The sequence below is a fragment of the Hippocampus comes genome, unplaced genomic scaffold, assembly GCF_001891065.2.
Source record: "Hippocampus comes isolate QL1 unplaced genomic scaffold, H_comes_QL1_v1.1 scaffold143, whole genome shotgun sequence".
Taxonomy (NCBI): Eukaryota; Metazoa; Chordata; class Actinopteri; order Syngnathiformes; family Syngnathidae; genus Hippocampus; species Hippocampus comes.
In genome coordinates this window covers 43,881-68,757 of record NW_017805504.1, presented here as the reverse complement: position 1 = coordinate 68,757, position 24,877 = coordinate 43,881, and the positions used below count along the sequence as shown (strand labels likewise).

The following is a 24,877-nucleotide window of genomic DNA, read 5'->3' as shown; positions in this document are numbered from 1 at the left end:
AGAGCAAATTTTATCTCAGATGTAAACACACACACACACACACACACACACACACACACACACACAAAACGTATGTGTGTACTCTTTATTTTCATTCCAATACGTAGTTCATAAATATGAGCATACACTTATTTGACACTTCAAATAGCCAGTGTAGAAAGAAAAAAAACAATCAGCATTCACTTTCACTTACATCAATTTCTTGCATAATGTCTTATACTTTGCTTCCTCCATCTTTCATTTGTATTACTTTTATCCTGTCTTCAAGCGTGAATGCTTTTCTTTTCTTAACTCCTTGGTCTGCAAAGGTCCGTTTCGTAGCCATTTTAGCAATGCAACGTTCGTACTGCGTCTGAAATTAACAATAACAAATACTTCCTGGACAACTGCGCATGTGTAAACCAGTGTGATGGTTGCTGTAGCCGTTTCTGAACGAAGCAGCAGAGGTCGCTGTGGCATGCTGAGGTCGGATTAGACTTTTGCGGAAGGCTTGTTTTCGTTGTAGTGGATCTTATTGCGAGGCAAGAGCAGAGAAAAAGATTTCGTATAACGGAACAGGGGGACTTTTTGTCATAGGGGGAGCAGAAAAGTGGGAATGGCTTTTGTGCATGAACATTTTTTCACATTAGGGTATTTTCGCATTAGGGTATTTTCGCCCATGTAGGTTTCCTTGTAGAGGAGTTTGACTGTACTTTAAAGGTGCGCATACAGACATTCAACAATGCGTTCCAGAAGGCTCTCACAGCTGTCCTCCACTTGGCTTTCAGCGCCTTCAACGCTTGCAGCCAAGTTGTGAAGACGGTCCGAAGTGGAAAATGTGCGAAATAAACTCTGAGGAATTCAGCACGCCGCAGCGCAGATTGTTCTCGATTCTTCTTCATTTGCCGCTCTCATTTTGCATTCCTGCATCGGCGCACCGTCAGGAGTCCATGTAACCCAAGCATGTTCCCCCTCCACTCAATCTGTAATTATAGCGCACTGCTTTGAAGAAGCCAGGCGGAACTAAAATGACTTTTTGTGTCCGGTATAATGACTGCCATTTGGAAGTGGGCATGTGGCGGTGGCCGCGGTGGGAAGACGGCGCGGTGCGAAAAGGAGCTGGAAAAATGGTTCAAGTCACCTCTGTCTCGAACCTTAAGCAACTGCTCTCCCAACGGAATCTACACCATATGGGCAAAAGTATTGGGACACGTGATTGTTGGGGATTTTGGACTGGAGAGTGCACAAAACAAGGTCCACTGGCGGCGAAAGAACTCAATACAATCAGGAACCTCAACAGCCACTCCGCACATTGGCAGCACAGAACGACCCGAGCGGATTGTGTTTGCTGTCATGTCTGATTTTGTGGATCCTATCAATGATGTCATTGATTCATCGGCAAATTAGGACATTGCAACCGATCACCAGTTTTGCATAGATTGCCAAATATCTGCCGATCTGATCCAGCCGATCAGATCTGGGTAAAACTTAATTCATTTTTTTTTTTTTTTTTTTATACAGCAAACTAAAAAAATATATATAATTGTTTCGAGCTCATAAAAAGAATGTGCAGCATCTCAAAATCTTTCGAAAATAAAGTTTTTTTTTTGTTTTATTTTTTTCTTTTACAGAATTTCCCAGAGGAAAGAAATATTAAATTTAGATGGACCTTTTTCACGGTTTACACAGACCTTTATCTCTGGATTTCAACTTACTATGACATCAAAGTATTCAAATCCATATCAAATCAAATGACAACGGACAGAATCAGAAACCCAATCGTAAATTTGGAGGTTCTTAGCAATACCCAGTCCTATTGAAAAGTAAAACATTTTCAACAATGGTAATGGTCGCATGAATCCCGAAACCGGTAACTGGCTCATGCCTTTCGCCGAATCAAAAAAAAAAAGTAAGCATGACAATCGTTGTCATTGCTACATCATGTAGTCGAGGACCTGAACGCATCCAAAGCGGTCGAGATGGTTGTGTTGCTCATTAGTTATTTATACTATGGCTTGGTTGTGGGGGCCAGAGTCTGCTCCCAGGAATTTCATGCATGTATTTGGCAGAGCGAACGGTTGTCCCCCCCAGGAGGTACTCCAGAAGCTCTCTCTGCGTGGGAAAGAAATGAGCGACTCATAGACGTTTATGTGACCGGCGCTGTTGAAACTTCCCAAGACTTGGAATCGAGCCCCGTTAGTAAATGAATCACTGCTCTGTATGAAGTATAAAATCCCAATCAGCGCGAGCGCATGCTCTATCGCTGATGGAGGATGTAAGGCTGTGATATCGGGGTGGCTTGCTTTCTCTTGTTTCGTTTTATATTTTAGGAGGCGTTTCATCAGGTTGCATCACACCGAGACAACAGTGATTTCCATTTAGTGTGCGACCCCCCGCCCTTCCCCCAACCCCCCACACGCCCACCGTATTTATACTGTGCCAGTGTGTCATCTCGGGCTTCCAAAGGACAGTCTCGTTCAATTATTTAGCCTTTTGCGCTGGACTATATTTGGATCCTCGTGTTGCTAAATCTACCAGGCGATAAGATGGCAACAGTTAAAGATAGCGTGGGTTGGTTTTTTTTTCGATGCACACTTGGGTTACTCTTGGTTGAAGCCCATTCCGATAAAATATATCTTCAGACGTCATGGAACGTAAAAGTACAGTTGGCCTCAATCCAGTGGAACTCCATGCGGACTTTCCTACTTGGCTATCTTGTCTTTGCAAGCCTTGCAACTTGACCACGGACCCTGAAGAAACATTCCGCGAGTTCCACGGTAACCAGACACCGGAACGTCGGACCAAAAGGAAAGGGAGAGTTTGTACGTGGGATTGGGAATGCGAGGGCGCCGAAGTTATGCCAGGGCCCAAGGCAGCAAATGATTTGGGAGTAAGGTTGCCGACTGACGTGAGGAATGTGGGCAGACATACGAAACGTACGAGTCGGAAAGGAATACGATCTATTTAAAAATTGACGAGAATGACACTTCCATCTGAACTCGCCTAACGCACCAAAGCCCAGCGAGCCGAAACACGCCGTCACCAAACTGTCCATCTCAGTGCGATGCGACATGTGGGCTGTCGAAAGAAACTCTTCGATCTACAGCTGAATTGTAAGATCTTCATGTTTTATAAAATCTCGTCGCAATATGCTACGTTTCCAATGATGGTCTGCCCTCTAGTGGAAGAGAAGTTCATCGTTGATTCCTGGTGTCGTCAGGCGAGGCCTTTTGAGACTTTTTGGGCCTACCCATGATTGGCATGCCTATCAAATTTCATGATGCTTAGTCAAACCAGCTTCAGCTTGAAAAATATGGTCACGTGATCCGTAAACCAGAAATGTCGTATTTTACTGGTTAGTCAGATGACGTATGCACTTCAGAGTAGCATTTGATTGGTGAAAGTGACGCTAACCGGCGATAAGTCCATGAACGCGTTCGAATTGATGTGATTGCAGTACTCGCAAGATGGATTTGATTGTCTATAATATATTCCTTCTTTGGCTGTAAGTCAAAGGAAGAATTTTAGCGAGAAAAGACAAACTTTCAGATTTGATGGCTCGCCTCGGGTGCGGGGAAAAAAAAAAGGAAATGAGACTCAATTGCCTCCGCTTATTTTAAAATATGAACCCCTAATGCAAAGTATTATGGATCATGCCGTAAACGCGCCTCGAGCTTTGTCATTGTGGCCTCGCTTTTCCGCGTGAGCAATCCTCCAAAGTTTGTTGAGAAAACAAAGCAGGGGAATAAAAAAAAAAATAACAACCTTAAGCTCACTTTTTCCTCCCGTTGTCTCATCCCGTCTTAAAAAGCTTCTGCAGTCATTTGGAAAGCCCTGCTGACCGTCCATTGTGACGAGCTAAGCTGGCGGCCATGTTGTTGCCTCGCTGCCAGCATCAGTAATGCCGCAGCGGGGAATTAACCTCCAAAGTCCCGCAATTCAGCCACGCTAATGTTCGCTGTTACTGCATACCTTGTGTGTACTGTTCTTCACTTCCCGTCCTGTCCTATCCTTTTTTTTTTTTTTTTTTTTTTTTGTTCCTATATCATCTGCCATCTGTAGCGATCACATGACGCCACAGATACTGTGCCGTCATTGATAACACACACACACACACACACACACACACATCAGAGCCAAGAAACTGAAAAGTCCATCAAAATCCCAGCGGGCATCATTACCCAGCCATCCCTTTTTGTTCTGTTTGTAGTTGTTTTTCAAGCCATAGTGCAGGATGAATATTCCAATCAATTAAAGAAGGCGAGGATGAAAGTTTGGCTGATTATTTGTGATGCTAATGGGGCTGATGGCAGGCCTATAGGAACAGATGAAGGAGAGCTATGTGTTTTAATGTCGTTGGGAGTTTTTATCTCGGAGCCCAAGAATCAAATATTTACATGAAAACTGAATCGGAAGTATCAGTCGGAGTTGAATGGTAAAAAAGAAAGTTGTGGGCACGAGTTGCATGATTAGTTTCCCATTTTATGGGAAGTCAGCAAATTACGCTGCCATGAAAAAAAAACCCCAAAAAAACTCATGTTTCGTCAGTTAGCATTTGAATATGGCTTTCATATTTGCGATAAACTAGACAAAATCTCTTTGCGGGACTTCTGGAAATGGTCAAAATAAGCCGAACATGATCACTTCAAAACAAAATGGCAACCATCCCGGGTCTTTTCTCTCATGGCTTTTTGAGGCTTTTTTGTGGGTCTCTTCAATAGAGAACTACCAATGAATATTCATGTCCCTACGGGAGTTGGATTTGGGTGCTAAAATTTCAACTCATTGGATTTGTGTTTTATGACGAGTCATGAAAAAAAAAAAAAAATCAAACAATATGTTTTTCAAACTTGAAAGCAGTTGGACAAAATTCCGGGACAAGTTCTCTTTGGATGACTTCTTAAATAATCCCAAACTAGCCTCAAATAAATTCTTTTAACCAAAGCGGCAGATTTGTTGCGTCGATTCATTTCAGGCATGGGTTCTACTGATGATTCACAAACCGAGCAATTGTCATGTTACTCAGGTAAACAGCTTCAGAGGCTGAATTTTTAAAAACCTTTCCGGGCGGGCAATAAAGCCAATTTTGGGCGGACGGTATTGTTGTAGTTAATATTTCACAGCTATGAGTCTAATGGCTTATTCCACAATCTAAAACAAATGTTTCAGCTTCTGTCAAGGTAATTTCTGACATCGTTAAATTCATTGAGTTAAAAAAAAAAAAAATCGACGCCATCTCTGCCAAAAAGTAACTCGGCGGGAGAGACGATTATCTTTAGAAATTAGTTCACTCATTTAAAGCTGGATGCAGATGCCACCGTTCAATGGGAGCCTATTATTCCAAACGACTCTCATTAAGGCGTCGTGAAATAAAGCAAGCTGGGGGAAGCGCCGAAATAAAATCTTTAGAGCGGCTGTGCGGAACCCGGTAACGACGCCGAGCGACGCCGTCTTCATTAACGCCGCTGACGTCAGGAAGGGAAAGGCAAGCGAGCGACTGAAAAGAAAATTAGGTGCAGCTGATTTGGCCCTCTTAAACCCTTAAGGAGGTTATTGGGTGTTTGCGCTCCGAGCCGAGGACGCTAACAATACAGTCTGAGCTTAATGATCGAGTCTATTAAAATACTTAACAGAAGGAGGGGGGGTGGGGGGGTGCATGAGTCAGAGCTTTGAACGTACGCGCAGATCAGAAGCTCTTAGCGTAGCTGATGAGTCAAATCTGCTTGCTTCGCTCGTTCTCACTGATACGCACCCTTGACTTTACCTGTTCCATCCGGCTCCACGGGACTCTCACACAAAACGCGAGAGAACGCGGCTGCCGTGGCTCTTATTGCGCATCGGTAGCCAAATCAGGTCAGACAATCAATCGCTCAATCAAACTTTTGCAACATGGCGGTGCACAAATGGATTTATGCTGCTTGCCGCGCAATAATGTGAGGAAAATAGTTTTTTTTCTTCCTGCACTCTGGCAAATAGAACGCAATTAAGATAAGTAATGGTCCGATTCCTGGAAACAGACTTGGTCTGTCTTTGCAATATGGGGTTGAAAAAAACCCGAATAATAACGTTCATAAAATGTTTCATTCGGTGCTTCGAGATTTGATTTTAAATAGATTTTTTTTAATTAAATAAAATCGAGGGTGCAAGCAATGATGAATGTGCCCTCGTAGCCACTTTTTTCATTGCGAATCCGTCACGTTTTAGTCAGCGCTGGAATTTAGTGCGACGATGAAGTAACAACAATTTCCAAAAGTCATTCATCATTCAAAGCTGTTTCACTTAAAATTTCGATCTGATTTCTATCATCCTCCATGAAAGCGGGATGTTTATTTTTGTATTTTTGTGGCGCGGTAGAAGTGACGTCGGTTTGTAACAAGCCAAGTCCAAGGGACTGTTAAGCATCTGGACCATGTGGAACTATTTGACATGTTTAACACCCAAGGAGATCAGTAAGAGAGCAGAAGAGATTAAGATGGGCTCTTGTCTATCCAGGGAAACACACACATCTCAGCCCCCCACCCTTCAGGGCATTGTCAACACACACGTGGCCTTCATTTACATCCATGAGCTCCCTACCTCTGTATTTCATTATCAGCATGGCCCGCTGATGAAAATCAAATGGCTGTCAAAACGGTGTCCAACCACATACTGCAACACGTGCCGATTTCCAAACGTGGCCCCATTTTATTTGTGCCACATGATGTGACCTGCGTGGATTCATGTGCTGTTTGGCTATTGCCCGAAACATCTACTCTCCAGTGATGGAACGTATACATTAAAATTCCATCTCCCGCATCAGTACATCCAGTAGCAGCCAGGACGCCATCTATAAATTGCCGGACATTATTTTCGATTAACCGCGCGGTAACACATTTCAGCCCATTTTTACCCGCGCGCCGCCGCAGGGTTTGGAGAGTGATAACGCTGGCCAGCAAAACGGTGGCACAAATGGTGCGAGAACACAAGTCTTGTGTGGCGGCATGTCCGTCTTTGGAAGGCTCAAAAGAACTGTGGTGACCATGTGGGTGCAAAAGGGGCATCGGCGTGGCAGTTAATCACGGACATATCCGCTAACTTTGAATAAAGTACGACAGAAGAGTAAGAAATACAATTCATAGTATAACCGCCCTGGCTTCTCATGGAGGACAGGGACCAATTGTTGTCTTGGATCCCAAAAAAATGCAAGTACCGTATATGCCTTATGTATCGTATTTTCTGCACTATAAGGCGCTTCGGATTATGAGGCGGACCTTCAATGAATGGGCTATTTTAAAACGGTTTTCATATATAGGGCAAACTGCATTATAAGGCACATAGAATAGAAGCTGCAATCGTGGCTGTGGTGGTGCTATGCATCCACTAGATGATGCTACGCTAAACGGAATACAATACAATACAATGCGGATCTATCGATAAATAGCCTTCACAACCGCTGTCGCCATAACAAAGCGATGTGAACTGGTCACAAACATGGACATGAAACAAATGGCATTACAAACTCATAATTCAAAGTCAAAAGTTATGAAGACAATTGATTCAATAAAAAAGGCACACAAATCTTGTGGGTTCACATCCACAAGGGGTTAAATATCCTTAGAAGTCTTGCTTGTCTCCTTCTTCCTTCGTTGAGTCAGACGTTAACGATGCTTTTGCTATTATCTTCGTTTCATCATGGCTGCGCAGAGCTCACAAAGTCGTTGTCTGTTTGAGTGTGTTGGCGAATGTGCATGTCAGTTAGTGTCCTTCCTGCTAACAATCACCACTAGATGGCATAGGAGAACACACTAACAGGGAAACAACTCAATGGAAAATGTAGAGAGAGTTACAATCTCTTTATATTAGGCGCATCGGATTATCGGGCGCATTGTCGGCTTTTGGGAAGATTGAATGCTCTTAGGTGTGCCTTGCAGTGTAATTGTCTATATTAGGAGCTTGAACCATACCTATTGCTCCCTTCGTTTTCATGAAAGAGTCTGAAAAAAAAGTGCATTTGTGAACGCACAATGTGCAAATCACGAACCAAAAAGTCTCCTGAGAATCATTTCAAACTCATCTCACAGCAACCTTCTCATTAAGTGGCTTACAGATCATTTCAAAAATGTATATTGGAAGTTTACATGCACGTGCAGCAAAGACTCATTCGTGAACAACCCGGGCTAAACTAAGCTTCTTCCCAACATGCAAAGCGTGTCTCTCCGTTAAGACGTTATCCCTCAGTCAACATATTCCCGTTAACGGAAGTAACTGTATGACAGTATTTTGTGGCAACTTGGGGTGTTTCAAACGGAGCACAAAATCAAGTATAGTCATAATACTGGATGCTTGCGCAAAGACAGCGCTTGTATGAAGCCTCAATATCATACCCATTCACCTCACTTTGCCGGGTCTGAATTGAAATATAGTTTGCCACAAATCGACATTCAGTGATTTGATTGTCTTGCAAAAGCGAGTTCAAAAGTTGAAAGCACCCCGACTGCCCGCCTCTTGTTTTGACAGGAAACAAATTGTTCTGTCTCAGGAGGAACTCCTCTTAGAGCTTAATGAGTTTATTGGCAATCAATATCCCTTCTCCGTCGGCCTGCGGGCGACACACGGGGGTTGCGGCCCTCGTGCGTAGTTCTTAAATGATGTACCTGATTGGGTCAATGAGACGGGATGCCCCGCTTTTATCTGTGCGCGAGCGAAAGAGGGAACCATTCTTGATCGGGTCCGACTATGGGTTCAGGGTGCTAAGTTTTGGAATTTGGGATTGGAGCCCCCAGGTGAAGTTGATGAAACTTCAACTCTATCTTAGGATTCCAAAGCCTGTTCCCGCTTCCGAAAGTTGAAAGGCAGGCTACAGCCTGGACTGGTCGATGGTTAGCCACAGGGCACTGTTCGAGATCCATGGTAGATTAAAGTCTGCTGTTTGAACAAATACAAAACCTATGTTGACTCACGCCGCAACATCTGATTTGTTATTCTGACGTGTGGCAAGAGGAAGACTATTCCCTGGACTGGGAACTTGCAAATGCTAACTTCCTGGTATGCTACCCTGCACCACCTGTAATACTAGGTAACGGTGATCGACACGACCGACAGCAATTGCGGTGATGGCAGACACATTACGAGCATATTTATGAATCAAAGCACGACTTCAAATACTCCATGTCTGTTCCCATTCGTTCACGTCACTGTCAAGCGTACAAAGGTAGGACGTTGTTTTACAATGACAAGCTGTGTCTCAGCGGGATTCGTGCCATGAGAGGATTCGGGTTCCCAAGTCATTTTTTTTGCACTGATTTTGTTCAGGCCCTTTGAGTCAAACAGTAGGGTGGAACTGGGTCGGATGTGGAAGCGCCAACCCACTGGCCCATTCAAGCCCAGACGGAGGGTGTCGGATGCTTCTATTCCGATCCGAGCTCCTGAATGGTCGACAGTTGAATCGGTGTAGTGCTGAGCCTTGTTGTCCCGAAAATCTGAAAACCGCCTGCCTCCATGTCACACAGTCAACATGAACTGGGCGCACTGTATTTTTTGCCGTCTTGACACAAAGCAGAGGGAACACAGTGTATCTGGCGACAGCGGAAAATGGGCCAGGTGCCAGGATCTAGTCAAGCGTGTGAGCTCAATAAAGCACACTGTATTGATTTGCTATTTACTAAGTTAGCCATTATTTGTTTTGGATGCAGGGAAAGTTCTTTGGAAAATGATTTTTCGCTCTGCTGTTCAGACTGTGAAATAAATGTCTTGACAGATCATCAATGGCCCCTGAGTATGATAGTAAATGGTTAGGTATTGATCTTCTCTTTTTTTTTTTTTGATCTGGTGAGCAGTTATGCTTAAAGCAGGACCGAGCGCTCTCCTGGGTATTGGATTTGTGTCCGGCCTGCTATCAAATGTGAAAATAAGGATTTATTTTGCCCTGAGTGATGCTTAGATGACAGACTCCTTGAGATAAATGGAGATGGATAAATGATATACATCACGTCGTTTCATATTGCTCATGACGGCCAACATAATACAAACCTCCCTGAAAAAAAAAAAATGCAGTTTGTTTACTGCCTTCTAAATAAATGGCCGAGGTCCCGCTGTCACTCACAGATGGCACTTCCTCAGGGCCCTTCCTCGGGGGGGAAAAAAAAAAAAAAAAAAAGAGCCGAGCCAGTGACGCGTTGTAATGTGCTGGCAAGGCGGCGGCCATTTTGCAGAATCTCCGGAGGCACTGATCGTCACAGAGAGGCGTGAGCGCCGTCTTGGCAGCGCACGGCCCCCGGGCTCCGAGTAGTAAGCGATAGCTGAGTTGGAGCTCGTCACGCCAGATGCTTATCGGTGTTGACATCTGTCTTTGCCATTGCCCCGTCTGCCCCCCCGCCCCTCCCCCTTTCTCTTGTATGGAACAAGTGTGACCTTTATCTTTTGCTCTGTTTCAGCCCTGACCCACACATCTCCATTCATTAGGACCCTCATCGTAAAATTAATTTGTTTTGCTTTTTCTTTGGATTTTCGCTCTGCTTATTACAAAAGCCTCAGTGAATAGGTTGCCAGCAATTTGTCGTTTCATGTTTCACAAAGTAGATCAAATCCCACGTTATCTTTTGTCGACTCAGCCACCAACTGAGATCAAAATCAACCATTTAGTTCCATTTGCTGCATTGCTTTGTGCACCGTTTGATCTAATGCCCACTCTCGGCCTCCCTCGTGATGTACCAAGTTTGCGTAGCTGTCGGCATGTATGCCTTGTATAATACATGAGGTTGGGGGCATATGTTGCACCTAGGAAAAAATCAGGACTGGAAAAGGGAGCGGGGGCGGCGATGGGGATGTTGCACGTGAATGTGCAGTCTAATTAGGTGTGTTAGCCTCACTGGGCAATGGCCAGCTGGGAGCATCTGGGCTCTTCGTACAACACACACATACAATTAGAAACGATATCCAACGGTATGATAAGAGAGTGTAGGTCAGGCATGACGCGGTCATATGTGCAGCTATTTTGGTCTGGCACATTCTCAGCCTCGCTCGCATTGCAACCCCCCTTGCGCTGCTCGGCGTTTCGAGCCAACACTGTGACAGGGATATCCATTCCCAACCGCCTTTGCGCTTGTGGATGTTTCAAAACGTCCCCATAAGACCAATAGAATTTAGTGAGGGCGTAATGGTAAACCAGAAATCACACCTGGCTACCAACCTTGGTTTGACAGTGATGGTTTGGGTCACATTGTGGTACAGTGTGGGCACAAAATGCTAAATATACAATTTTGTGTAAGTAGGAATAGACATGTAGAGTTTTTTTTAATTATTAATTTAAAGAAAATGAATGATTGGCGGCACGGTGTACATTTGGTTAGCACATCCGCCTCACAGTACAAAGGTCCAGGGTTCGAATCTGGGCTGTGGCCTTCTTATCTGGAGTTCGCATGTGCTCATCGGACCTGCGTGGGTTTTCTTCGGGGTACTCCAGTTACAAGAACCCCCTGCCCCCACCTCCCACCCAAAAAATAAAAAACGTGCAATTTACATTTATTAAGCACTATATAAATGATGTAGAAACGTGTACCCGAAACAGTTTAACTCGTCTGAATTATCATTTATGTTATTACATTTGCTAGCCAGAGGCGGAGCTGCACGGTATTTGTTTTCAGAGTAAACGTGTTGCTACAGCACAGCGCAGTTCTACATGTTGCCCCTTAGCACGTCCCACGTGGGAACCCTGCACCACACTGAATATTCAAGTCAGAAAATCGAGTGTTGGAGGTAATGAAGGTTCTTCGTGCCTCTGACCTTATTTTTAGGACTTCCCATCGGGATTACTATGCACTTGCTTGCACACTTCGGGGAAGACTCCCCACAAGATCTCTGCGGGTGTCTCTGGGAACCTGGTGTTCAGTCGGGATTTACGTCAGTGTTCAGCGAGTGCCAGTCCACTTTGTCCACACCAGACTCCACCCATGCTTTTGCAGACCACACTCTGGAACACAAATGGGCCTTCCCCAAGTTTTTCCCACAAACTTGGAGGCGTTGGATTTGACCAAAAGAATGCGCACGAACCAAGGCCAAACCGTGAAAAAAAACCCTAAATGCTTAAATTTATGAAGTACAACCCATTATTTCATGAATGTTTTGTAAAGAGGCACACCAGGCCCTTTGCGACCTCAATGCTCTTGTCACATGATCGGAACAAATGAACTCCAGAGTTGAAACACTCAGTATTCCTCCTGCGTTGAGATCTCAAACACTTTGTATCGATTTGTTGGTTAGGCCACTGTGAAGAGCCACTGATTCATCTGTTTTACTGCTGCGCGCGTGTCGTTTTGCTACCACAAATTCATCCCAATTCTCCCCGCGCCGTCCTCAGACTCAAGTGTCAGAAAAGCTCCGCGGAGAAAGATCACAGGAGCCCAGCTGTTCGCAGTCAAAAGCCACTGCTTTTATTAGCCTCCGGCGCACCGACCCCGCTAGGCCGATGAGGGGGAGAAAGAATGGGCGGCGCGAGGAGGAGTGCAAAGGCAGTACGGGGGGGGGGGCACAGATTTCCCAGCTGTTAGTCGGCATGCTGTGGCCTCATGTCAATGACCAGCACGGGCACAGCGAGATACGCCGACTGAAAATGATCGGGGAGGTGCTCGCAATGGAGACAATACACAAGGCAGCAGGCACGCCTTCCCGTAACACCCCTACAAATCCTCCTCTACAGCTTCCCTTTTATTTCCCCCAACATCTCACAAAGCCTCTCAGCTTGTGTAGAAGTGCTTTACGAGAGAGTCGGTGGCACCCGGAGATCTGAAATTCTATTCCTGGGTTTATATATGTATCTTTCATGACTGCATTGATACCGTGCCGATATTGGCTGCGATGACATTTACTGTGACGAGTTGGCATCTCACAAATACAGGGGGTGGGGGGGGGCACAGATTTCCCAGCTGTTAGTCGGCATGCTGTGGCCTCATGTCAATGACCAGCACGGGCACAGCGAGATACGCCGACTGAAAATGATCGGGGAGGTGCTCGCAATGGAGACAATACACAAGGCAGCAGGCACGCCTTCCCGTAACACCCCTACAAATCCTCCTCTACAGCTTCCCTTTTATTTCCCCCAACATCTCACAAAGCCTCTCAGCTTGTGTAGAAGTGCTTTACGAGAGAGTCGGTGGCACCCGGAGATCTGAAATTCTATTCCTGGGTTTATATATGTATCTTTCATGACTGCATTGATACCGTGCCGATATTGGCTGCGATGACATTTACTGTGACGAGTTGGCATCTCACAAATACAGGGGGTGGCTGTTGGAGTCAATACAGTTGTAATTTTAGATCCACTTTACCGATAAATTAATTAGGTACTCAGTACTTGACACTCACCATGTATGGAGGGGTTTTGCATATTCATGAGATTTGGGTGTTGCAGTGATTATAAGTCAACTGAGAGCATTACATTGGTACATACACTGGATGAAGAATAAATGTACGTCAACAGCGTAAATCACAATGTCCAAATAGAGGCGCCGCATTGTCTGCAAAGATGGGATTACCCGAAATTCACATCGGGTTTATTAAACAGGGTACCAATATGGACTTTATTACTAAGTACTCGAGACCAGTGTAGCTCAGTGGCCCCAGACAAGTAATTAAAGTTCACACCGAGGCCTGACTCTAAAATATAGTCATTATCCCGGCAAAAAATACAACCTTTCCAGGTCACATCATTCTGTTTGCGGCAGTAAAACAAGTTTATTCCTGTCCCGGGCCATCATTATAGTAGCCCCGATCCACTCGCCGGCATTTTATGGAGCGCGGAGCAATCGGGGGCGACTGAGAGATTCCATAAAAATGTGGTATCACAATTGGCTCAACACAAGATAACTGTGTGAGCGTGACAATTTGGCCCTGGGATGTGTGCTTGATTATACCTTCTATCATTTTATATTCCAAGGCATGCGCGGGGTCGTTTTTCATCGCCACGGCTTAACAAGCGTAGTCCCAAACAATGGCATCCAGTTTTTATGGCCCCCTTTAGAGCTAATCAGACACCTTGCAATGAAAAACGATAGTTTATATCGGCTCTGCTTACACAAGGTAAAGCTCAGAGGTCCTTGGGAAGGATGAAACCTCCCCAGTTGTTGCCCTCCTGCGCATCGACGGGCGGACCAACTTTATCTCTGTAATCTCGCCGGACAAAAATAGGCGCGTTGTCGACAGCAGACATTCAATCAATCAGCAAAACATCTCATGAATATCTTTTCCGGGGACGCAGAGTGAGATTCCTCGGGTTGGCCGTAAGGGTCGGGGCTGGGAAGCGACAATGAACGTCAATAACGCTTTTAGCGCTCAAATGTTGCGCTAACAAAGAACGGACGGAAACAAGTCCGGCTGGGTCGAACCCCCTTGACCTCTCGCCGCAAAGAAAGCGCCAACCCAACAGTTGTGCACTGCGCTGCTCCCTATGCGGGCAGAAAATGAGTCAGGGGGCGTAGAAGATTAATGACGGCGCTAACCGGGTATTTATCATCTGACTGGAGAGTAATGCGACACCTTTCTAATCTGAATATATTTCATTGGGCTGTTATGGCACTCGGGCCTCATATGGGTTTTGTGTTCGTCGCCGTGTGAATGTTAATCATCCGCATGGGTGTGCGCGAGAGGATGCTCGTAAAGCGGATGGCGACCAGGCCGCAATAAACACTCGGCTATTCGGCTCGGCGTAACGGCCCCCAAGATAATTACATAAAGATGAACTTCCTCTCTGCGGCATGCTGAAGCCACTCCTTCCGAGATCCCCCCCACCCCCTGGCCCCGCCCCTTCCATTGTCCTTTATTTTGGCGATAGCAGCGTGTCCGAGATGGGTCCAGATAGGGCTTTACCACGAGGCACCCCGTTCACCCAGAGAGACTGCCAGAACCACCGAGGCTACCGAATTAGCCTTTCAGTCAACGTGCCAGAATCGCTGTCATACCATTTCTGCGGAAGAAGGAACAATAAAAAGGGCGTTAGAACGGTGACAATCAGCGTGTTCCTGTCTATTCCAGCTCGTGCCGTTTCTGCGGGGGTAAAACGTGGTCGTGTTCGTGTGACAGATCGGATAAGCAGAGTCAAGAGGATGAATTATTTGCAAAGCGAGGGCCCATAAATTATGGAATGATCAGTCAAAGGGAAATTTCACGGGCAACTCTTGGCGTAACTGCTAGTTATACAAGGGAATGGATTTCCGCATCGGAAGTGTGACCAACCTGCTATAGTCGTTAAATAGGGCAACTCATTCGGATGGGAATACAGAGATGTAAGACTCTACCTTTGAGGAGTACAATGGGGTTGGTCCTTAAAGGTGCTACCGGTAATCCTTCTATTTTAGGAACATAGAAGTACCAACTATAGTTGAAAGCACAAACAGTTTTCAATGACTTGGTAACTTGGACCTTGTAGGATAGCATTATTTCTGACTGTGTAGCGAAGATTGTAGCAAAACCCAAAAGAGCGCTCGCTCTGTCTTGTCCCCTGCTCCATGTCGTTCCAGCCCAAAGCATCTTCAGCATTCCAGACCGAAATGTCTGTCGGTTTTTTTTGTTTTTTTTTCCCCGAAGGGCCGGACAGTTTATCTCTCACAGATAGCAGCTGGTGTCTCCCCAACTTCCAGCCCCCTCCAGAAAAAGAGGCCACTTTACATACCGGTCTTTTAGCGAGCAATGCAATCAAGACAAGCCAACGTCCCCAGTGATCCTCCGTATGGTCGTGTGCAGAAATTGGGACGCGTTGGGTCATTGGGAAACTATCTGGCGTCATCATTTTGCTCTAATTGTTGTCGCCATTCTTAATGTTTGCAGTGACAAAAGACCACAGGGGCCCCTTGTGTCACCGGGAGCCCACTTTTTTTGTTCGGTGGCTCTCACGACAGGCATCGCAATTTGTTTCTCAGCACATGTCATTGTACTACTTTTGTTTCACTTTAGCCAATCCGGTTAACGACCTGTTTGATTAATCTCTGGATTGTTTGCGCTGCTAATCTGTCACTGGCACCCAACGGTCGGGCCGGCATCTTGCAAGATGGCCCGGCCCGCTGTCCTGCGTCTGCTTGTCCATGTTTATGAACAAATGGGAGGCCATATTGTAAAGCGGCTACCGTTGAGGCAGAAAAGCAGCTTATAAATGTAGACAGACCATTTACCACTGTGGGCAAACTATCACATGGTTTATCTCCTCTTCGACCAAACCAAGCTCTGGCAACGAAATGACAAAAAATGCAAAAACTCCTTCAGCGCTGCACCAATAAAAGAACTCTTTTCACAGATGTCATTCATCTAATACATCTGGTGTTAAATGCATTTGACAAAAAATATACAGTATATATATATCATATGCTCATCACAATACAGACCTTTTACCCGCATTGAATAAGCCAATCAAGATCAGCACATTGCTGACAAACACTGTAAGTGCTTCATAAGCTCATAACTCAATGAATAAATAAATAACCAAACAAGCCAGGGACACGCATGCTAATAAGCTAACCCTTGTATTCAAGGTTACAGTCTGCTGCTCGTGCTGAAATGCAAACAGATGCATGTCCAAACTCTCTCTCTCTCTCTCTCTCTCTCTCTCTCTCTCTCTCTCACTCTCTCTCTCTCACTCTCCCTCTCTTTCCCTCCCTCCAAGTGGTCGAATCTTGGTGTCGCTTAATGAAATGCTCAATTAGGAGCTTTAAAAAGGTAATTATGCAGTGCCTAATCCCCCAGCTCCTGGGCCCTATCTCATTTTGATGACACTTGTGCAGGCCCCTCAGCGGCGGTGCGAGCGGCCCCCCTTTTAATGATAAGGCCGCTGTCAACTCCCAGCGAGGCCACGTCAAACTTGACAACGTAGTCCTTAATCATGGATTGGGAGTCTTCCGGGGGTGAGGGTGGGGCGGGGGTTTTGGGGGTGTTGGGGACTGACAAGAAATTGATTTAGTAGACTACAATGTCAGGGCTCAGTGAATTTTTGTAATTTTCACTGGAGTTTTTTTTTTAAATGTATTATTTTTGTGCAAATTTAATTTGGGGCTCTGGAGAACTCAAGTAAGTCTGGTGGAACCAATGAACATGATAAAATTGGGAACATTTTTCTGGCAGTAATTTATGACATTTCGGTGGATGCAGGCAAATGAAATCTTTTGAAAATGTCAAACGGGTTACACACAACGCTTTTGATTTCCTGCACCGACATTTGGGTGGCGGTGACATTTGAATTTCAATCTCCAACCTGAACCGATTCATCCTGTTTTCGGAAGTATTCAAAAATATGTCGCCCAACGGTTTGCCGCTTTGAAGTGACTGCGTTAATTTATCTACTCACAAGTTGATTTCGCCTTGGGTGGAACCTTGAAGTGCTAAAAAAAAAAAAAAAAAAGCCCAAGGGCAGTCCAAATATCTATTAATCAGCTGTAGAGCCACAGCGAAGAATACTTTCACGCTTAATATTTAAAGGACTTTAAACGCCGGCATCCCGCCCACCAAGGGTGTCCTCTGGCAGTCTTATCACAATGGAAAATAAAATAGGAAGGACAACGACAGCAACCAAAACGCACCTGCATCTGTGTAGTCAGCAAATAAGCATCTCCTATCTGTAATCATATTTTCATCCTGCCACCCTCACGTTTGCCGCCGCTGATTTATTTCCATGCAAAAGGGCTTTGATAAGCTCGTGCTTGCATTGCTCTCCATGTGCTCTTTCGGGATGTTGACTCGGGGTTCTTATCGCGCCGCAAAAACATGGAAAAGTGATGTGGGGAGGTTTTTTTGAAATCCCTTTCTAAATCCATTGGCACTGTGACTGTCACACTTTTGGGGCAGTCCAATTCAGTGGATCCAGGGACTGACTATGAATCTGGCATTTTCCCAAAATGCTAGCATGGAATCGTACAGAATGGCCATTGTTTCTTGAATAATTTGGGGATCACTTGTTCAGTGATTGTTTCACAAGTTGTTTCACAGACTCACGTACACACACCCCTGTGCAATACACACTCTCTACCAGCGCCTTTCCAACATGACTCACACTTGATTTTTCGTTTGACTCTTTTTGTGCTTTCTCATGTCTTTGTTATTAATTTATTGTTTTGTTTATTGTTGTTTATATGATATTTGCTCCATGTACAGCACATTTTATGCAGTGGTGGCTGTTCTATAAATATAGTTGAGTTGAGTATTATGGCGCACCTGTAGAATTGTATGTGGTGACGCCCTGTGTCGTGCGAAGCTGGCCCACTGCAAGTGGACCGTAATGCTCCACCCTGACACTCCCCACCCCATTTCCACATGCGTTAGCTTGTCTGCATGTCGTGTATTAACGTGTGCCTGTTTGCTGAGTCCCCACCCCCCCCCCACCCCAAAAAAAAATCCATACTCTGCTCCCTTTACAGGAGCTTAGACTGGGGTTGTTGTTTTTCCCTCCCACTCCCTCATGTCATTCTTTTCATCTGCAAAGACGGGGTGCTCCGCAAGGTGACCTGGCGGACTTCCGTTCTGTGTCCCCCTGTTGGTCGTTGTTTTTCTATGTCGTTGTGTGTGTTCTATTTCATTACATCTTGTGCTACAATGACGATAAAGCTATTCTGATACTGATTCTATTTGGGGAAGGGTTTTACATTTTTCTGTTGTATAGAAATGAATAGATCCATTCTATGGATTGGCATTTGATTCCATTTTATGTTTTATTTTATTGAGAAACAACACTCATTCATCAAATGACAAATCTTTTTGAGTTGGATTTTTTTTTTTTAATTTCCATGTATTATGCAACTGAATAGGTCCATTCCACAGAGAGACAAATTTAAAAAAAAAAATCTAGTCGAGGATTTGTAGCATTCAAATCTAAAATTTTAAAAAATGGGAGGGAAACTTTTATTCCTCCATTTTTTAAATATATTTGAGGGGGTGGTGGAGGGGGGTGTTGAGATTTCAATTTTGTTGTTTTTAGATAAAATTAAATTCAACTAGGTCTATTCCACTGATAGGTACAGTACTTTATATTTACATGGGGGGTGGGGGGGCAGATAGAACAATTAAGAGGTTTGTCCTTGAAAAGTAAAACACAACATGATTAATTTGTCCAAATATCGGTGGTTTGCTGAATACAAAGTGACGCATGTCGAACCTCACAGCAAAAACGAAAACATCCAGCGCATCGCCTTCAGCGACGCGATCGCATTGTGCGGCGTGTGTAATTGAAGGCAGCTTGAACCGCCGTCATTGCCTCGGCGCCCCGTAATGTGGCGTAACATTCTAGCTCAGGGTGTACATCGAAGCAAATTAGCATTTAGATAATGGGAGACACTTGGCATTTTAATTATTTTGCTGCCCTCTGAATATAGCGCTTCGGCCCCTGAATCACCTCGGCGCCTCCTTCGCGTCGTCCTCAGTTGCGCATTTACATAGCAAACAGCTTGGCCGCACTTCAGAAGGCACTAAAATGTCACCAGCCGCGTTCAATTGTTTTACAAAGAGAAAAGAAAAAAAGTGTTTTTAATCCTCGTCATCCAGTTGTTTTAAATGCCGCTGCGCCGCCCCGCTGCTTTTGTCCGTCGGAGGCCTCTCGGCTCTGCCTTCCTCCCTCCCCGCCGTCCTCTCGCCGGCTCACGGAAGCGAGATCATTCATCCCGAAACAGACGCGCTACTGTGTTGGAGTTCGGGGGTTGGAAGCGCTCGAAGCGTGTGGCGGAACGGCTATGCTTGCATGCACCCTGCGCATACTGTTATTTGGTTGTTGTGTGAGTGTGTGTGCCAATGAAGGGCACGGGCCGAGACATGAGGCACATCTGCACAATCAAGAGCCGTCCAGAAGCTCGGCTGATCACGGTGGTTATTGGAGATGTGCGCCACGTCAGACTGAAAAAGGCTCCTCATTTCTCCTTCGCATCATTCGGCTGCATATCTGTCAGTCAAAATTGAGCGGTTCAACATCCGCCAAGGTGTTTTGACTAAATAGCTCAACTGGATGTTTATGGAGACAATTTGGTGACATTTTTCTCCATCTTTTATTTATTTTTATTATTTTGTTGTTTTAAAGACGGTATTGCTTTCAGTTTTTTTTTTTTTTTGGTTGTTTTTTTTTTTCTTGAGGCCTGGTCACAACAAAAATGAATCTGAATCTGGTCCAGATTCACATCTCATGTGTCATATCAGATTATTAATAACTAGGACACATCGATTTGAATGGATAATTGCAGAAAACATAACCAGAATCAAATTATACCCTGACATTTCCCCCCTCCTCACCTCTTCATGAATCGCCCCCTTTTCTTGTATTTTAGATTTTTAAAAAGTTTTTTTTTTTTTATTTTTTTTATTAATCATATATTGAAATGCTGCATTGCTCTCATTCGTTTGTCTCGCTCAGTATTTCTGAAACTTTTTACACTAAGTACCACCACAATGACCAATACTAGAATACATTAGCACAGTAGGTGCTAGCATTCATCCAAAAATTATTATTATTCAGATCCATTCGTCGGAACACAAACGTGTCAATTCCGATTGATTTATTTATTTTTTTTAAGTCATGCATTTTAACTTCACTGAGTGAAAAACCTTTTTCAGGGAGCACAGACACTGCAGCTGATGTATTTTTGTCCTGGTATTTTTTTCCCCCCCTCCCTCACCTCCTCCTCGTTAGTGCCCCTCCCTCGCCTCGTTGTTTCACTTATCCATTTAATTTGCACCCCTTTGTTCCCCACTCCTCTACCCGCTTCATAATACGTAACATGATTTAGACAGATTCCCGCCCCCTAAATTCACGCAGCGTAAATCTAATCCCAGCCGTTGCAGGTTGACTGCCATCCCTAACGTTTTTCCCCCCCCCCCCGCCCCACCCCAAATCCTGACACACTCTCTGCACACGACACAATGGACTCCTCCAGCAGCAGCCTGTTTGCATGATAACGCATTTTGTTTATTTATTTTTGTTTGTTTGTAACACCCCCCCCCCTTTGCTTGTACTCATGCTGACACGCAAGGTCGAGCGTGACTCTTTGCAATGCGCCGACAAGCTATAACATAACGTCGCTGCCAATCATTCAGCGCCCGCCATCATCGGCCATTGAAAAGGCGTTAGCTGCGGCCATTGCGGAGCGCCATCAAGGTCAGTGCGGATGATTCCAGCACGTAGACAAAGATGAAATACTTTGGTAAAATTCCCCCCTCTTCCTCCATCCCTTCGGTGTCCCAAAAGCTTACCTAATAGTGTTGTAACCTTGTGTGCTATAGTGCACCAGTGCATCATCAGTCAACCCTCGGCAGGTCAGGGTCTTGCTCTTTTCGTGACCATCCATCTGAAGCCAACAGCTGCCGCCGAAGAGAGAGTGGGGGAAAAAAAGTCAAGGAGATGCTGGAGAAAATAAAAACAAACAAGAGGTCCCACCTGGGACACGAGGCTGCTCCCGAAACAAACGCAGTGGTGCTCAGCCTCTTGTATGTTTGCCCAATTTCAATGAGTTCTACTATCCTGTTGTACTATCGATTTTTGTGTTGTCAGATGCGGGTTATGTTCAATTTGGCTCTTTCAATCAAAGAGAACCAACTTTGAGCACCCGCGCTGTTGTCATCACAGCCGGAAGAGTCCAAAAAAATGTAAAAAAGTGAATCAAGCACTCTGGTATCACGCCCAAAGCCAAAGAAAAAGCATGAGCCGACCCTTTGACGTATCTCGCGGTCCATTGCAGGTCCTTCAGTATCAGCAGGTGCCTTTCGAGCAATTATCACACTGGCAAAGGTCATTAGACCCAATTAGCCTCCTGCAGAGCATCTCGTGGCGGGAGAAGCAATATCAGGGCATCATAAAAGAAGCCTCGTTTGTGAGTGTGGGAAGGAAAAAAATAAGTCCAGTCAATCATCTGCTGGCACTTGTCAGGATTTCGACTTGAACTTGCTGGCATCTAGCTTTGCATCGATGATCAAAATAGTTGAATAGATGAATTTAGAAAAGAGATGAGTTGTCGATGACTGTATTTTACGCACTATAAGGCGCACCTAAAAGCATTCAATTTCCTCAAAATCCGACAATGCGCCTTACAATCCGATGCGCCTTATATGTGGATCAATATTCGGATTTCTTGGGCGTAGTCTTCTAAATGTTCTGTCAAGTGCTTTGTGACAGCTGCAGCGGTTGTGAAAGCTCTTATAAATAAAGCTGTATTGTATTCCCTTTAGTGTAGCTCCATCTAGTGGATGCATAACGCAACCGTAGCCACTATCCTAGCTTCTATTCCTTGCACCTTATAATGCGGTGAGCCCTCTACATGACAACAGTCTTAAAATAGACCATTCATTGAAGGCGTGCCTTGTACTCCGAAGCACCTTATAGTCTGGAAAATACGGTACACTATTCATATTTGCACCGCTAATGGAATGAATTTCCAACTGATTGATTGAAATCTTGAGCTGGAACATGAACCATGAACTCAAAACAATCGAAATCTAATTGAAATTAAAATAAAAAGTCCATAAATTTACATATTGAATGTTCAAAAAGGAGCAGGAAGGAGAAAACATGTAAAATTATTATTATGTATTGTTAAAAAAAATCGGATTTCATTTAAAATTCCGCATACAAATATTTAGATGTTACATGTGGTGCAGGCGGTCACAGTGCAGAGGGCATGGGTTCGATCCCAGCTCCGGCCTTCGTGCGTGGGTTTTCTCCGGGTAGTCTGGTTTCCTCTCACATTCCAAAAACATGCATGGCAGGTTAATTGAACACTTTGAATTGTCCTGAGGTGTGAGTATGAGCGCGGTTGGTTGTTCGTCTCTGTGTGCCCTGCGATTGGCCACCAACCGTTTCAGGATGTCCCCCGCCTACTGCCCGAAGACGGCTGGGATAGGCTACAGCACCCCCCGCGACCCTTGTGAGGATGAAGCGGATCGGAAAATGGATGAATGGATGGATGGACATGTGGTGTATTTATGGCGAATGTTTGCAAATACGTTCAATGTACATCATCATAATAATGACAACAACCAATCCTTACACTTCAGTTGTCAAAGCCTTCCACCCCTCCCCACTCCCCTAAATAACAAAAATAAAAGAATTCAAGTGGAACAAAAGTTGACTGAAAACGAGGTGTCTCATCCAAAGCGTGCAACGCTCTTTAAAAAGTGAGCTTTGCACTCTGCGCTGCCACCGATGCTTCCCATCGAACATCGGTGACAATACAGAGAAAGAGGGAGAAAAAAAAAGAAGCCCCCACAATGTTGTCTTTCTTCCCCCCGGTGGTGTTATTGTGTTCCCATTCAGTGCTGCCTCTATTCAAAAGGTTGATAGCGATCGTGCATTATTAAACAAAGCCAGACAACATGCACAGTGTTAATTAGAAAAGGGTGGAGTGGAGTGTGTGTGCGGGCGGGCGGCCGTGCGTGCGCGTGTGTTTGTTGCTCGTCTTCGACGTGATTGTGGTCCTTATCAGCTCAAGACAAGAAGGGGGAGGATTGCTGATGTTTTCCATAACGGACGCTCCCTCGTCACATTTTCTTTTTTTTTTTTGTGTGTGTGTGTTCAACCGACAAACCGACAGACTGTTGATGAGCTGGCGTGCCGAATGTGCTCTCTTCGACATGCCGGTGGTGAGCAGTCGTGGCCGTTTTGGCCTGAGTGGAACATGCACTTGTACCACACGCCTTGTGGTCTGTCAGCCCAAACCGACACTGAGGTCGGTCCAGCCTGAATGAGCCAGTCACACACACGTGCGCACACACACATACACACACACGCGCGCGCACACACACACACACACAGCGAGGGCGCAACCACTGGAAAGAGCTCAACATTTGTTTTGCATCTGTGGGGAAAGTTTTGACATTTGTGTCGTATGAAAGAATTCCATTTTTCATCGAGACACGAGCATCCAACTGACATTGTTTTATCGGTGTTATTTCGAGGCCAAACGAATGTCAGGTTTTGAAGGCGTAATCTATTAACTGGTTCGGTAGCAGAACAGTTCAGTCCCCGGAGCCTGTTTCATTTTGCTACGTGATTTTTGGTGGGTGCTTGCGACATCATGAATACCAAAAAAGTCTCAAGGAATGATAGATTGACAGGAAGTCAATTTCCATCCTTCAAAGACTTGTCTGACAACTTGTCCGTGAGATCCCCCCCCCCCCGCCCCCCATTGCAACAAAATTTGAACCACATTTACGAGAGCAGTGGTTCTCGGATTTTACAGAGAGTGCCACCTTGTAAAGTACTTTGCTCTAAAATACCACCTGAGACTGAAATACAGGATGGGGAAAATAAGAAACGGTACTTATGTAATGATTCATTTCAAAAAACAAAAAATACATAAACACTGCACCCTCCACCCCCACCCCCCAAAAAAAGTTGAAATGCAAATGTATTAAGCTTAGTGAAATACAACTGAACTGTGCCTGGCTCGCGATTATTTCTAGGACCACTGGCAACCCCCCCCCCCCCCCCACCTCTGCAAAAAAAAAAAACAGTTGCAACAACACAGAAAATGTTCCAAAGCGGACTTTTTGGAGTCATTTTTCTAGCAGTCCTTGAAAAGGCCAACTAGTCCTTAAGATTCTGTACGACTGATACTCACCTTGAAACATGAGGAGGATTATACAGAGGAGTGACATTATAGTCCAGAAGAAGGGCCCCACTCATCACTGCTCACGGCTTTAATTTGACTGTTTTCTGTTTGGGCTTCCTTTCCCAGATTTTATTCTTCATGATGTGCATTTTTTTTCCAGCAAAATGGCATTGGATTGGCTGAAATTTCGGACTATGGTGTCACCTGATGCGCTGGTGATGCGCATGAAGAAAATACCGTTGCCATACTTGCCTCAGTAGGATGTGTTTAAACTCCAGTACGTCAGTGTCGCGTACAAAAGTGCAGGGAAATACACAAATAGATATGCAGTTGGAATAGTTTTCTTATAGACGTTACGGCGACGG

At 44.9% G+C, this 24,877-nt stretch overlaps 1 protein-coding gene across 7 annotated transcripts in view; it reads left to right on the top strand.

Annotated features, from left to right (window-relative positions):
• Positions 1 to 24,877, top strand: part of LOC109520337 (receptor-type tyrosine-protein phosphatase delta-like) — a 227,093-nt gene that overhangs the window by 177,498 nt on the left and 24,718 nt on the right. The gene's annotated exons all lie outside the window — the stretch shown is intronic.